A 14,926-nucleotide genomic window follows, 5' to 3' on the forward strand; every position below is an offset into this window, starting at 1 on the left:
GGGCTTTGCTGGGAAAACTGAAAGGCAGCTCCCATCTGCTGAACAAAGGAGGCACCCACTGCTCTGAGAGGAGCAGAGGCCCAAGAGGGAAACCAAACACTCTGCTAGGCCCCCTGGGTCTCTAGGGCCACCCAGAGGATGGGGTAAGAGGAGCATACTCTGCCTCTGCCAAACATGCAAACTTGTCCCTTCCCAGGAGGCCTGGCCCACACATGACTTCATTATCCACACTCCACCTGCCCACCTTGGAGGCTGCATGAGAACTGAGACATGGATGTGATTAGCCATGAAAGACCATGCAATGTGAGATGTCCTCACATGGTGTTAAGATAGAAAAAAGGTCTTCTGTTTTTCTTTGCTGTGGACTTTCACAATTTATGAGAAGCACCTGGTAATTAAACCCCAAGTATGTTAGCTCCTCTGATTCAAACAGCCCCGCTGTTCAAACTGTAAGACAAGTTACTCTCAAGGCTACATTCTTGCATCCCCCTCCTCCCTGCTGTTTTTTACAACTCAAGGATAATTAATAGAAAGTTCCCTTCCCCCCTTTCTCTTCAAACAAGCCTCTTTTGAACTCCTCATAACTTTTACTCTAAGCATGTTTTACAGGTCTGGAAAAATACTGATAAGACACCTCCCTAGGACATCTGCCCCTGCCCCACTATCTCCTGAAGAACTAACAAACTACAACCACCTTGATGTCTACTCAATTTCAGCCCCCAAAGCCCCCTCTCTTCCTTGTCACCTAGCAACAGCAGCAAGGTTTTAAAAGAGCGGGCCGCTGTTTATTTCTTGCCTTTGTATTGATTTGCAATGCACTGGCTCATTCCTCATTGGGGTAAGTAAAATAAACTTCCTCTCTACATCTCTTCTTGTAGTTGTGAATTCTTTCACAGTCCGAATCACCAGCCAAAATAACACAACAAAAACAAATGGGGCACTTATTTGCCAGGAATGACTGCTGACTCTCTGGGCAATGCCACATATCGTCCTGTTCCTTCAAATCCCCCAGTCTGGGCTTAAGAACAGTTTGTGTGGTGGCCATTTAACAGAGGCCCTTGGAGGGGGGATGGTGCTTCCTCTGGGCATAACCAACAGTTCGTTCGTGGTAACAGTTTGTAGCACTGACTTTGTGCAGGGTGTAGGTTGGGGAGGAGGCAGGGAGAGTGAGAAGTGTTGTCCCTGTCTTCCAGAAGATTACAATCAAGTTGGGGAGACAGGTGTTATAATCACACCAAAACCCAAAAACCTAATACAAAGTGTCACCAATGGTGTACAGAAAAGTCTAGGGGACTGTGGAAGTACAGAAAATCAGGCCCAATGCAGGAGTCAGGGAACATCTCTCCAAGCAAGCTGGAAGGAGGAGGTGGAGTTAATGGAACCAGCAGGCAAAGGAGGGGAAGGGAACCAGCAGAGTGGTATATATAAACTGATGGTCCATAACTGAAAAGCTCCCATTGTAGACTCCCAATTGTTACCGGATTCTAAGGCAGGAGGAATAGGGAAACTGAGACAGGAAAGTTAAAACAAGGCCCAACGGTGTGGGCTTTGTAACCAGCTTGTAAATAATAAACCCTTATCTTCCTCAGCAAGGACACCTGAGAGCAAATGGTTAAAAGCCTCCCTAACAAGAGATGAAGGAAGGAGGGGGAAAGGGGAAAGGAAAAAAAAGGCAGTTTTACTCCCTAAGCAGAAAAGCCAGCAGTCTTGAAGCTTGGCGAGATAAAGTTGCCAGGTGTTTCTCATGAATTCTGGAAGGCCACAACAAAGTAAAAAGAGACCTTGAGAATTAACCTGTACCAAGATATTCAGCAAAGGAATTTTTAAATGTATAGACAGGAGGGTATATAACGCCTCGGACCCTCACCCAAGTCCCTTCAGATTAGCTGAGAGCCCATCTGCACTTCATAAGCTAGATGTACAGGTTGCTTGCTTTGCCTTTTCAATAAAGGTGCATGCTTTAATTGCTTTAATAGACTGGCTTTTCACACGCAAAGTTTATACGAGAAGACAAGGATGGCGGTTGGCGTCAGCCCTCTCCCACTGAGTCAGGGGGCTGTCCGGTATCACCTCCCTGGTGTCAGTGAGAAGTGCCTCTAACACAATGACTTGGCTTTCTCTAGCTCACACCACCTCCACCCTCAGAGGTCGCCAGCTAGCTCAGCAGGCCCTCGGGCTGCAAAGTTCTAGCACTGGCAGCATCAGGAAATCCTGAACGCAGCCCATTTTCCATCACCCTTCCTGATGGAAGCAGGATGAGAGCGCCAATCCCTCTCAGACAACATCACATGTGGCTGTGAACCATTTATTTTTACACTTGAACATAGGTGTATCTGATGCCTTGGGAATTTTAAATATTTCAAAACAAGACACAGAAAGGACCAGAAAGCAGATCTTATTTTCCCATCTGTCTCCTCCCACCCAGCCCTGCACATTCCTCTCTGATCAGTATCACAACTCAGAGCTGATGTATCAGCCTAAGCCCCAAATGTCCACAGGAAGGCTCATGCCCTGATGTCACAGGCTAAGCTAGAAGGGCAGAATCCTCCCCACAGAACTAAGTCTCACACCAGCCAACAGGCTCTCTAACCTTCTAGAATCTGTTTTCTTACCTGTGAAATGGCAGCAGCAGCCCCTGACCCACAGAATTGTGCTGAGGCACAAAAAAGGTCGTGTATGAAGAGCACGTAGCTCAGAGCCTGTCACAGTGTTCAACAGATACAAATCATTGTTTGCATTACTTGTATTTGTGGAGACACATGTAGAGCATGAGAAAGTTAGTGCCCAAGAGAAAAAGAACCACGAGAGATTATATAGGTTGCTCTTAATCAGAAGCAAAATCAAAAGGCATGTAGGTTTCAAAGAATGGTTCTAAACCAGTGATGGGCAACCTTTTGAGCTTGGTGTGTCAAACTTCGCCAAAAAACTGAACATAACTCGGCTAGTGTGTCACTCTGAGGAAAAAACATTATTTCGCGATATTTATAGTTTAAATAACATAAATGTATAATTGTTATATATAATTGTATTTAATAAACCAAAAACTAAATATTTAGTGCTGACACGCGTGTCATAGGTTCGCCATCACTGTTCTAAACTAAAAAGCAGTAAGATTTCTAGGAACTAAGATGATGATGACAATACTAATTATACAATTCACATCATGCTAAATTCCTGTCAAAGCCTTGGCAAACCACTCTGACTCCCATAGAGAGCTCCAACAGCACATGGGCCTCAGCAGTGCAGGTTAGTACGACTGGTCTAGAGGACAGTTTTGCTACCTGTACATTCTTTTTCACTCCCTTCCATTTCCAGGCATTTGTCCTAGAGATAAATGAACCTGTGAGCAAAGATTCACATGTGTGGCTCAGTGACTGAGCACTGACCCATGAGGCAGGAGGTCAGGGTTTGATTCCCAGTCAGATCACATGCCTGGGCTGTGATCTCCAGTGATTCTCTCATCATTGATGTTTCTCTCTCCCTCTCCCTCTGAAATAAATAAAAACATATTTTTTAAAAATGTTTTTAAGTATCATTGTTTTGATGTTCAACCAAAGGGACAGGTTAACCATCTGGTTTACTCATACAATATAACTATATTCACCCCTGCAAAAAATAATATAGATCTATTTTTACTGATTGAAAGCTGGTTTTGATATAGCACTAAGTTACAGGACAGTGAAAAGCCAGGAAAACTCCAGGGCAAGAGGAATAAGGAAACTGAGATAGGAAAGTTAAAACAAAGCCAAACAATGTGGGCAATTTGCAGCCAACTTGTAAATAACAAGTCATTATCTTCCCCAAACCAAGGACACCCTTAACCCCTGCATTGAGCGCAAATGGTTAAAAGCCTCCCTAACGAGAATGCAAGAAAGGAGGGGGAATGGGGAAATTAAAAAAAAAGAAAAAGAAGGCAGTTTTATTCTCTAAGCAGAAAAGCTAGCAGTTTTGAGGCTTGGCAAGATTAAATTGCCAGGTGCTTCTTATGAATTGTGGGAAGGCCACAACAAAGTAAAAAGGGACCTTGAGAATTAACCTGTACCAAGATATTCAACAAAGGAATTTTGAAACCTATAGACAGGAGGGTGTATAACGCCTCGGACCCTCACTCAACTCGCTCCCGGGATTAGCTGAGAGCCCATCTGCGCGTGTTAGGCCAAATCAGTGGTCAGCAAATTGCGGCTTGGGAGTTTGACTAATGAGTTTGCCGACTAATGAGTTTGCCGACCACTGCCTTAGAGAAAAACACTTAAAAAACATTTTTTTTTAATTTAAAAAACATTTTAATAATGTACTGTCTTTAACCTGAAGTCAAAACTTCTGGGTAAGGGTAATGCCTTACGCAGTGGTCGGCAAACTCATTAGTCAACAGAGCCGCAGTTTGCCGACCACTGGGCCAGATGCTAGGTTTGCTTGCCTTGTTTCTTTAATAAATTTGATTGCTTTAATTATGTTAATAAATTGGCTTTATCACAACACAATCAGGGTCTCTCATTTAAATTCATTCATATGGCCCTGGCCAGTATGGCTCAATGGATAGAGTGTCAGCCTGCAGACTGAAGGGTCCCAGGTTTGATTCCGGTCAAGGGCATGTGCCTGGGTTGCAGGCTCGATCCCCAGTGAGGGACATGCAGGAGGCAGCCGATCAATGATTCTCTCTCATCATTGATATTTCTATCTCTCTCTCCCTCTCCCTTCCTCTCTGAAATAAATAAAAATATTTAAAAAAATAAATTCATTCATATGAAAAGACAAGCACAGAGGGTGCAGACAGCCCTCTTCCTTCAACTCAGGGGGCTGCCTGTTAGAGGTGCCGGTGAGAGGTGCCTGTAACAGAAGGCATATAAAAGTAGTATGTGTATTGTGATTCTACTTTAAAAGTGTGTTTTTACATATAAGGTTGACCCTTGAACAATGAGTTTGAACTGTGAGGGTCCACTTAAACAGATCCCCCCCCAATAAATACTGTAAAATTATTTGTTTTTTTTCTTATGATTTTCTTAACAGTTTTTGTCTAGATTACTTTATTAGAAGAATACAGTATATATACAGTATATGCCCTGGCCGGTATGGCTCAGTATGGCATCGTCTTGTGTACCAAAGGGTTACGGATTTGATTCCCAGTCAGGGCACCTGCCCAGGTTGTGGACTCAGTCTCTGGTAGGGGACATGCAGGAGGCAGCTGATCGATGTTGCGCTCTCACATTAATGTTTCTCTCCCTCTCTCTCTAAAAGTCAATAAACTATTCTTTTAAAAGAAAAATAACACACACAAGATATGCTGACTGTTCATGTTATGGGTAAAGCTTCTGTTTCAATAGTAGGCTATTAGTAGTTAAGTTTTGGGGGAGTCAAGAGTTATACGTAGATTTATGACTGTATATGGGGGGTGAGGGGTTGACACCCCTAACCTCTGCATTGTTCAAGGCTTAACTGTATATTACACACCAAATTGCTTTTCTCTGCAGAGTGGGATTTTAGGTGATTTCTTTATATATAAACACACATACAGAAACTTTTTATGTGTAGTTCCAATTTTTCTAGTATGGTCAACTCCTTTGACGTTCCTTCCTCAAAATGGTCACTATAATTGTGCTAAGTTTATGTGTATTCCTCCTCAGTCCAGAAGGGTGACTTTCCCACAGGAAAAGAAATGCTCCAAGGAGCACTGGCTGTTTGCTCATTTTCCTCTCTTAAGATGGTGTGTGGTCTTCCCATTGCTTCCATATGAGTTTGGTAGCATGGTTTGTTCTCTGTACCAGGTCACTTCCCAGTGTTCCAGTAAAACTGAGGGTCTAGACCTGTTGTTGGACCATAAAGGCCATCCAAGGTAGTTCTAGCCTCAGAGACCCTACCTGGAGAGCCAACAGGTCACCTGGCAGACAAGAGCAGAAAAGAAAAACCCAAGAGACACAATAAACCTGAGACTGATGAGGTTACAGGGCTTGCCCAAGGCCACTAGCTGGAGCCAGTGCTAGGAGTATAATTCAGGCCTTCAACTTGTCATTCAGCCACCTCCTCCCGCCTTCAGGGCTGCCTCTCTGGCAGGATGGGTCTCAGGAGCTTGGTTCTGTGTTCTACTGTTGGCACAGAAGGAAGTACATACAGACAGGAGAGGATGAGGAGTAAAGGGTGGAAAAACAGATACAGCTGCACCCACCAGTGAATAAACAAGTCATCTGCACCTGTTGGACAGGCAGAACTTGGTAACTAAAAGACGGACTAATTTTAGAATTGCAATGAGTCTAAAGAGCATTACTTAGGCAATCAAAACAGAGCCCCGAAAAGAAAAAATCCTTACCTTTGCCTTCAGGAAGCTGACACAAAACGAACAGTCTTTGGATTAACTCTATTTTCATCAGTTATCTGAGATCATGACATACCATTCTGACCCAGGAAAAAGTGCAAGGCCTTTTAGTGCAGCCAAGCCACGTGGCTACTACACAGACCCTGCCACCCAGTTGGAAGAGTCTTATTTCAGACACAAATGCCTGTTGGCCTAGCTGGCCCAGGGGAGGAGCTCAGCCTGCAGCCAGGCCTTGCCCAAGTCCCCCCGTCCACAGGGGAGAGAAAACCTCTACACTCCCAAGAGAATAGCTTTGTCTTTCCGCCTTCACATGCTCAGAGCTCCTATATATATCTGAATATATTCTACAGCCTCCTCATTCCTCTCAGTTCATTGAGGGCTCTGTCTCTGCATCATTTCAATTCCTAATTTTACAGGGCAACCTCAATTCTTTTTTTAAAAAATAGTCACATTCTTTATTATTACTATTTTTGTTAATTCTCACCTGAGGATATTTTTCTATTGATTTTTTTTTTTTTTAGAGAGAGTGGAAGGGAGGGGGAGAGTGAGAGAAACATCAATGTGAGAGAGACACATTGATTGGTTGCCTCCTGCATGCATCCCAACCAGTGCCGGGGATCAGGGATCGAGCCTGCAACCGAGGTATGTACCCTTGACTGGAATCGAACCCAGGACCCTTCAGTGTGCTGCTGATGCTCTATCCACTGAGCCAAATAAGCTAGGGCTAATCTCAATTCTTTTAAATAAAGTACTGCTGGGTGAAGAATATTAGTTGTAGTAACTTTAGTGGCAGTGTGGCAAGCTTCTAGAGGTCACCTGGATGGAATCGGTAAAAAGAAAAAAGCCCCAAAACTAGTAGACATGTAGCAGATAATTATTCCTGGCATGAGATCTCATAATTGCAATGGTCGAATGTTACCATAAACATCCTTTTAAAGGGAACACAGTAAGAAGTCGTGTGACAGGACCGATGAAAAAAACCAAAGATAAGTAGAACAGTCCAGTGGATGTGCTCCAGTAGCCAGGGGTGCTCAGCGGCCTGCACTGCCAATCACATGGGCTGGTGTCTGTAACAGGACATGAAGTGTATAAAGGTGAGAGGGAAGAGTGGGAACAAATCTAAACAGTATTTTAAATTATGTTATAAGAAATAATATATGGAAGCTGAACTAAATTCATATCACTAAAGGGACATCTGACCTGAAGAGTCTACCCCTGTCGGTTGGGATAGAACTATTTTGGATCTTCTCCTTGGAAAAATGGGAGCTCACGTTATATTTGGCCATGTGTATATTGCTCTATGAGTCATACATCAGACCACCTTTCAGGCTGAAAACGTCGTTAGAAATCACAAAGTCCAATTCTCAGCTGCCATTCATTTAGTCTTCCAACACTTAACTAAGCACCCTCCAAAGGCAGGACCAGGTACAGAGCTGAAATAACAGTGGGCAAGGCAAGCGCCCTCCAGCTGCTCCGTGGCTACAAGAGATGCCCTGACTCATGCCCAATGCCCCTTCAGCTACACCTGTCTCTGCCTTGTCTCTTTTTTTCACACATTCACCAAAGTGTTTTTCAAAAATGCTTCAGCAGGATTTTACACTCCCAACAAAGTTCTTTGCACAGTGTTATTCCATTGTGTGAGTTTACATGGATTTCATGCACCCAGAACAAAAAGAGAAAAAAACACTGAAATGATCTGACCAGTCCTGATTTTATCTCAGAGAGGACAGGGCTCAGAAGGGGAACGGAACCAAGGAGTGCACACGCTGTCTCCTCAGGGGAAATTTCAGTGCCTCTGAGCTCACAGGCCACTCAAGGACTTTATGAGATAGGACCAACTGACTTTAGAACTTAACTACTGAATATTCAGTTGGGAATTAAACTCTGTATTCAAAACTGTATTTCCCACACTTGGAGCAATGAAGAACAGATAGACCATGGTCCCTACACCTCGGGACTACACCATCTGTCTTAATGGACCTTCCACGGGGGAGGGGGCTGTAAAGCACAGCCATAGGTCAAGTATACAGTACATCAGGTATGGATGCTCGCTGTGGAGGAACAAAGAGCAGGGAAAGGAGTGCTGTGGCCTGCTGTTTTAAGGAGGGAGGGTTTCTCTGAGCAGGGAACATTCAGGCAGATGGGACAGAGGTGAGGAGCAAGCCTTGTGTGAAGCTGTGGAAAGGGAGGCTAAGTTCAGCCCCGGGGGCTGGGTAGAGTGGATGCCAGGAGAATGTGAGGAGCTGAGGGAGAGAGGCTTAGCGGGCCGCTCGGGGAGATGTGCCAGGTCCTCAGCTACTGAAGGACATCCACCTTTACTCCTAGTGAGATGAGGGCCTGAGAAATCAGGTTGTCCCAGGGCTCTCCGCATCCTGCACTGTGCCTAGTGTTCTAACACGAGTCCCTAAGAGTCCTGATACCAATAGGTGGCTGCTGGAGGTGGGGAAGCCTACAGGGCTTGGGCCCCACCAACAGTAGGCACAGTTTCCCTTTGGCCAGTTTGATTGGGGCTACACTTGGGGGAAATGGGTCACAGCATGGCCTTCGTGCTCCCCAGGCAAATCAGGTGAACATACATGTAACCTGACCTGTCCACATTGGACAGACACTGTAGCCTGAACTGAGTGATGGCCACATGGTCACATGAGACCTTCTATCTGCAGAAGCACAGAATTCTAGTTCTAAGATAAACCAGTTTTATTCAGCAGAGCCTTTGCTACCCAAGTTTGTTTTTTTTTCTTTCTTTTAATTGACTACCTACTTGAAAAGACTTAAGATTCCTGACTCCTTAATTCAGCTAACATTCCATGGAGGTCACTCATCTGTGGTCCCCACTCTCAGGTTGCCACAAATCCAGATGAAAAGCCAGTTAACACTTGAAAATAACTTACTAAAGTTACTCAGCAAAACCCCAATAAGAATCCGAGACGGCAGGTGCTCCAGGGGAGACGGGGTGGTTTGTGTGTGGGGCACTGAGGAGGCCTCAGGGACTCGGTGGGTCCTACTTAGCCTCTGTAGGAAGGCAGACAGAGGCTCCATGCCTGGGCCAACAGAGTCACTAAGAATGGGGGGCGGTGGGAGGGGGGTGTAGAGGAAGTTGTGGTCAGGGACCCAGCCTCCCCAGCCAGATTGGCACCTCCTAGAGGGCAGGGGTAGTATTTGGGGCCAGTCCCTCCACAGCCCCAGGTAGCACATCACGAGGAACACAGCCTGTACTCCTGGGCAGGAGCTCTCTTCCCCATCTCTGAGCCCTGTGTCAGTTATCACTACTCCCGTCACCACGATGCATGGCTGAGTGGCCTTCCAGACTTTTCTCTGCACCTTAATCCTTGACCTGTCAGCAAGTATTATTAACCCATGGTTCAAAAAGCTCTCAGATCCACTATCTCATCTACTGGTCAGGTGAAAGAAGAAAAGTCTGGACTTGGCCTCTCTCTACCACACTGCACTCCAGCCTCCCTAGACTGTAGCTTGCTCTTCTCCAAACTAAATCCCTCTCTGCCCCCATCAACGGACCCCTCCACAGATCATTCTCTCAGCCTCCAAACACTCTCCCACCCTCTATCCAGCAAACCTGACCCTTTCCTGTAATTCCCTGCCAGGAAATCTTTCATCCCTCACTCTTCCCCATCAGAGAACACTGGGACTCTCCCACTTGTATCAGCACATGGGACCTTGTTGTTAAATAAGCAAATCTGTGAGGATTGGGGTTAACTTAAATTAACTAGGGTTCCCATGCTATTATGTCTAATCCAAATGCCCACTCCCCATAGTCTTTGGGCCAGAACAGAGCCTCAGCGGAGATGCAGTCCATGCTTCTTGATGAAAGTGCTTTTGTTTATGGCCAAAAATTCAGACAAGAAAAAAGAACACACCCTTTCTTGAGTCACAGTCAACTCCATGGAGCAGTTTTCACAATGGGGCTGGGAGAGCACACATTTCCCACGGCCCCTGCTGTTTCAGGGGAGCGGCGTCTGGAGCCCTGCTCTCCACTATTCAGCAGCCTTGGGCAAGTCAGTCAGTAGCTTGGCTGCTTCCTGTCAGTGCTACCTCCCGTGGCCGCTTCCTGTCAGTGCTACCTCCCGTGGCCACGGTGCCGACTACCCAGGAGAACGCTTACCAAGGGCGCACACTGCAAATGAAATTTCATTCCCTGCTGTTTCCCCAACCTGTAAATTGTAAGGCTACTGCTCTTAATGCTAATTAAAAGTAGCACAGCCATATTTCACTTGTTCCTGAATTAGTAAGGGGTTAGGATCTCCTCAGACCCCACCCAGGGAAACCGCTCCATGCTTCTTCCTTCCCTGGCCTCCAGTTCTCCTTGAAGGAAAAACGCAGACACTGGAATAAATCGGAATTCAGACCGAATCAACACTTACTGAACACATTACGTATCTAGCATGTTAACAGTTTTTACTGGACCCGCATGACACCTCCTTGTGGTAAAAAACAGATGGTGCTGGGTCACCCAATAGACATGCAGGAGCTCATAGCACCCACAGATCAGGAACACCAAAACGGTGCTGAGAAGTCTTCTGGAAAAATTATGCCACCAAAACCACATCATAACTGCTTTCATGGAAATAATCAGAATGTCACTGACTTCCTTACCCTGCAATGCCTGGTTTTGTACTTGGCTTAACATTAGGGGACCCTAGTCTTTTCAGCACATATAGGGGATACAGGTCTTCATCTGGCCTGGGTGTTGCTTTGCACCTATCATAGATGTAGCAAGTGAGACTCTGGGAGGGCAAATGCCTGTCACACAGCTTGGAAGTAACAGAAAGGCCTCCAGCGTGGTCTGCCAAATCTGGGCATTTCTGGTCCTAGGACCCCACCATTATCACCAGAGCCTGCTGACTCACAGAGTAGTGGGAAGGGGATGGGTCTGCAGGCTCAGGAGTGACCTACCTCTATATCCCTAGGTGGGTGGCCCTCTCAGGGAGAAGGGTTCTGACCCAGGGTTCGGCCCAGCACCCCCTCTCCTCTGCAGCACTAAATTGCAATGCAGGGAGCTGTTGTCCCAGAATTCTCTGGGAGAGTCCTGATTGTGTAGAGATGAGGAAACAGAAGCCCTTTGTGGGGTCCTAGAAACCAGCACACTCCCATTCTGTGAATTTCATTTCCAAGTCCCCTCATGGGGGCACAATAAACCTCATACCACCACCGCTGGCCTGGCTCTCCTTTCTCCTCCCACTAAGGACCAACATTTTCTTTTCTTTCCTTTTTTAAAAAATATTTTATTGATGTTTACAGAGAGGAAGGGAGAGGGATAGAGAGATAGAAACATTGATGAGATGAGAGAGAAACATCGATCAGCTGCCTCCTGCACACTCCCTACTGGGGATGTGCCCGCAACCAAGGTACATGCCCTTGACTGGAATCAAACCTGGGACCCTTCAGTGGATGCTCTATCCACTGAGCCAAACCAGTTAGGGCAGGACCAACATTTTCTGTAGGAGTTCCCAGTGCTTGCTGCCTTCTCAACAACAAGACTTCATTTCTCCACGTAAGGACAGAAACATTAATATAAGATGCCATAACAGCCACACTTCTCTGTGTCCTCTGAGTAAAAATATGCTTCTGAAAGTGGAGATGAATTTTCTCAGGACCTGTCTCTTCTCTCCCTCTCAGACAATTAAAGAGGGTTAGGGTTGGTGTCTGTGGCTATGGAACAAAGTACCTGGGCCCAAGGGACTCAAAGCTCATCAACCGGACTACGCAGCCCTGTTCCCCAGAGCTTTAGAAAACACCAGGTTCTAACTGGGCCAGCTTATAGTGTAAAGAGCAGAAACAGGATGGAAGCTGATGACATCAATCCATTACTGCTAACATGATCTGCTAGGGCCATCAGGGCACATTCCATTAGCTCCCCTTCAAAACAATTTTGGTCCCTTAAGTATTATTCTGTCACATAATCCACGTGTCTACTCTTCAGGCGATTTAAAATCGCTGTTTTAAAATCTTTGTAAGAGGCATGTAAAACTCTTTCCTGGTCCTAGCTGGTTTGGCTCCGTGAATAGAGCGTCGGCCTGGGGAATAAAGGGTCCCTGAATTCGATTCTGGTCAAGGGCATATGCCCCGGGTTGCAGGCTCCATCCCCAGTAGGGGGCATGCAGTAGGCAGCCAATCAATGATTCTCTCTCATTATTGATGTTTCTTCTATCTCTCTCTCCCTCTCCCTTCCTTTCTGAAATCAATAAAAAGATATTTAATAAATAAATAAATAAATAAATATTTTTTAAAAGGATCCCTGGACTTGGGTAAAGACATTAAAACAAAGAACAAAAACAGAAAAACTCTTTCCTGGATCCAGAGGCCCATCCATGGAAAAACCTCCAGCTCCTCAGGGATGGGAGACAAGACAGATTTTCAAATACCCAGGGCTTATGTTAATTCCAAGACCGTACTTAATTATAAGCATGATTATTTGGGAGGAAACTAGACTGTTTACAACTTTGACACGCATAAAGAAATAAGATGGACTTTGGGATGGTTAGATTTATGATAAAAACATGGTCAAATGTTATACGTTCTAGATGGTGTTCTATGGGTATTCACTGTAAAATTTCTTCAACTTTTCTATATGTTGGAAAATTTTCATAATTAAATGAGCAGAGAGCAAGGCAGAGCTGGCATACCTCTCCTTACCCAACTCTTAGGTCAGCCCTGAGGGAAGAAACAATGGACCAAAACACACTGCCCTGCCCAGCAGCAGGCCCCAGAATACATACAAAATTGGTATAAATACGATGCCCCAGGCTCTCCATCCTCCTCACTCTAGGACAGAGGTTCTCAGCCTCAGGTGTGCCTGAGGATTACCTGGGGAGCTTATCCCGTAACTGCTGAATCTGAACCTCTAGGAGTGGGCCCCAGGAATTGTCCCTTGCAACAAGGGCCCCAGTGATTCTGATGCAGAGGATCTTAGGCCCACGCTTGGAGAGACTAACAGCTGCTTGCTCTTTACCTGACACCTGTTGAGAGGCCTCCTGGGAACACTTAGAGGAAAACTGAAACACACACACACCCCCATAAACAAGTGCCCAACCCCGAGCTCACATGACCCCGTGAGTTCAACTGTACCAAAATCCTAGATGGCATGAAGCTGGGCCCAAAGCCATGCCAGGTCACTGTCTCCCAAACCGGTCCAGGCGCGTGCAGCCGAGAGTGGGTGCAGGGATTCAATGATGTCGGTGAGCCAAGGCGCAAGGGAGGGAGAGCAAGGTCACCAAGGCGCCCTGCAGGGACTTGCTCGTCGCCCGGACTCTCTTCACAATCCCCTTTCCCTGAGCAAACAGCCACCGCGGAAAACCGGACAGACATAGGATGTGGGAGCTATGATAAGCCGGACGCTGAGGAGCGGGCCAGCAGCCCCAGAGAGCCCCTGCGACCGCCCGCCCGCCCTGGCCTGGTTAAGCTGTCACTGCAGCCCCGCGGGTGGCCACCACCCCTGCGCTGGTACGACGTCAAAACCCCGAGAACCGCTCTGGGTCGCATCAGCGTCCTGGAAGCGGGCGACGGACCCGCTGCGCCGACCCCGGGGGTCCCTTTACCTCGAGAGGCCGAGCGCCCCAGGCCGAGCCACGCCGAGACAGGCCGCGTCCAGCGCTCAGAGGACGAGACCCTTAGCCCCGAAGGGATTACGCGCCCACAGCCCCTCGCCCGCCTAAAGGCCTCTGGGAGATAGAGTCCCTCCGTGCGGCCGAGGTGCAATCTGCGCACCACGGTGACTACAGTGTCCGTCATACAACGCGCGAACGCCGCGGGCGCCGGCGGCAAGGGGGCTCGGCCGTCCGAGGTCATCCCCTCCCCCCCAAGGGGCGTGAGCGCCCAGCCCCGTTCGCGGAGGGGTCCGGGGGCAGCCGATTCTAGTGGCTGAGGCGACTTACAGTTTCCTTGGCACTTGCGGCGGCCGCAACAGCAGGAACGGCCACTCTCACAGCTCGTCAGAAGGCAGGTGAGCTTTGGAGAAAGGCCGAGGCTGGTGGCGTCACGTGGAGGGGCGGGGCCATGAGGTCAGCGCGTGGGCGGGGCTGGGGCGACACCTGCCGAGCCGTGGTGAGGGCTTATTTATTTATTTATTTATTTATTTCAATTTTTTTTTTATTGAGGTATTATATGTGTACATATCTTACCATTGCCCTCCCCACCCCACTCCCATATATGCCCTCACCCCCCAGAGTTTTGCATCCATTGGTTATGCTTATATGCATGCATACAAGTCCTTTGATTGATCTCTTATCTCCCCCACCTCTCCCTAACCTTCCCCCTGTAATTTGACAGTCTGTTTGATGCTTTACTGTCTCTGTATCTATCTTTTTGTTCAAGTTTATAATGTTCTTTATTATCCATAAATGAGTGAGATCATGTGGTATTTTTCTTTCATTGACTGGCTTATTTCACTTAACATAATGTTCTCCAATTCCTCCCAGGTTGCTGCAAATGATGAGAATTCCTTCTTTTTTATGGCAGCATAGTATTCCATTGTGTAGATGTACCACAGTTTTCTGATCCAGTCATCTGCTGACGGGCACCTAGGCTGTTTCCAAATCTTAGCTATGGTGAATTGTGCTGCTATGAACATAGGGGTGCATATATCCTTTCTGATTGGTGTTTCTA

General features: G+C 46.7%; 1 protein-coding gene across 2 annotated transcripts in view; it reads right to left on the bottom strand.

The window, feature by feature from the left end:
• The window catches only part of CDIP1 (cell death inducing p53 target 1), a 31,956-nt gene extending 17,641 nt beyond the window's left edge, over positions 1 to 14,315 (bottom strand). The window contains exon 1 of one of the 2 annotated variants that reach the window (XM_079785940.1): positions 14,197 to 14,315. The gene's annotated coding sequence lies outside the window, so the exon portion shown is untranslated. Of the gene's footprint in view, positions 1 to 13,860; positions 14,112 to 14,196 lie in introns of those variants that run through there. The other variant, XM_079785941.1, reaches the window with a different exon arrangement.
• Positions 14,316 to 14,926: the final 611 nt, after the last annotated feature.

This window comes from Cnephaeus nilssonii (assembly GCF_951640355.1).
Source record: "Cnephaeus nilssonii genome assembly, chromosome: 2".
NCBI lineage: Eukaryota > Metazoa > Chordata > Mammalia > Chiroptera > Vespertilionidae > Cnephaeus > Cnephaeus nilssonii.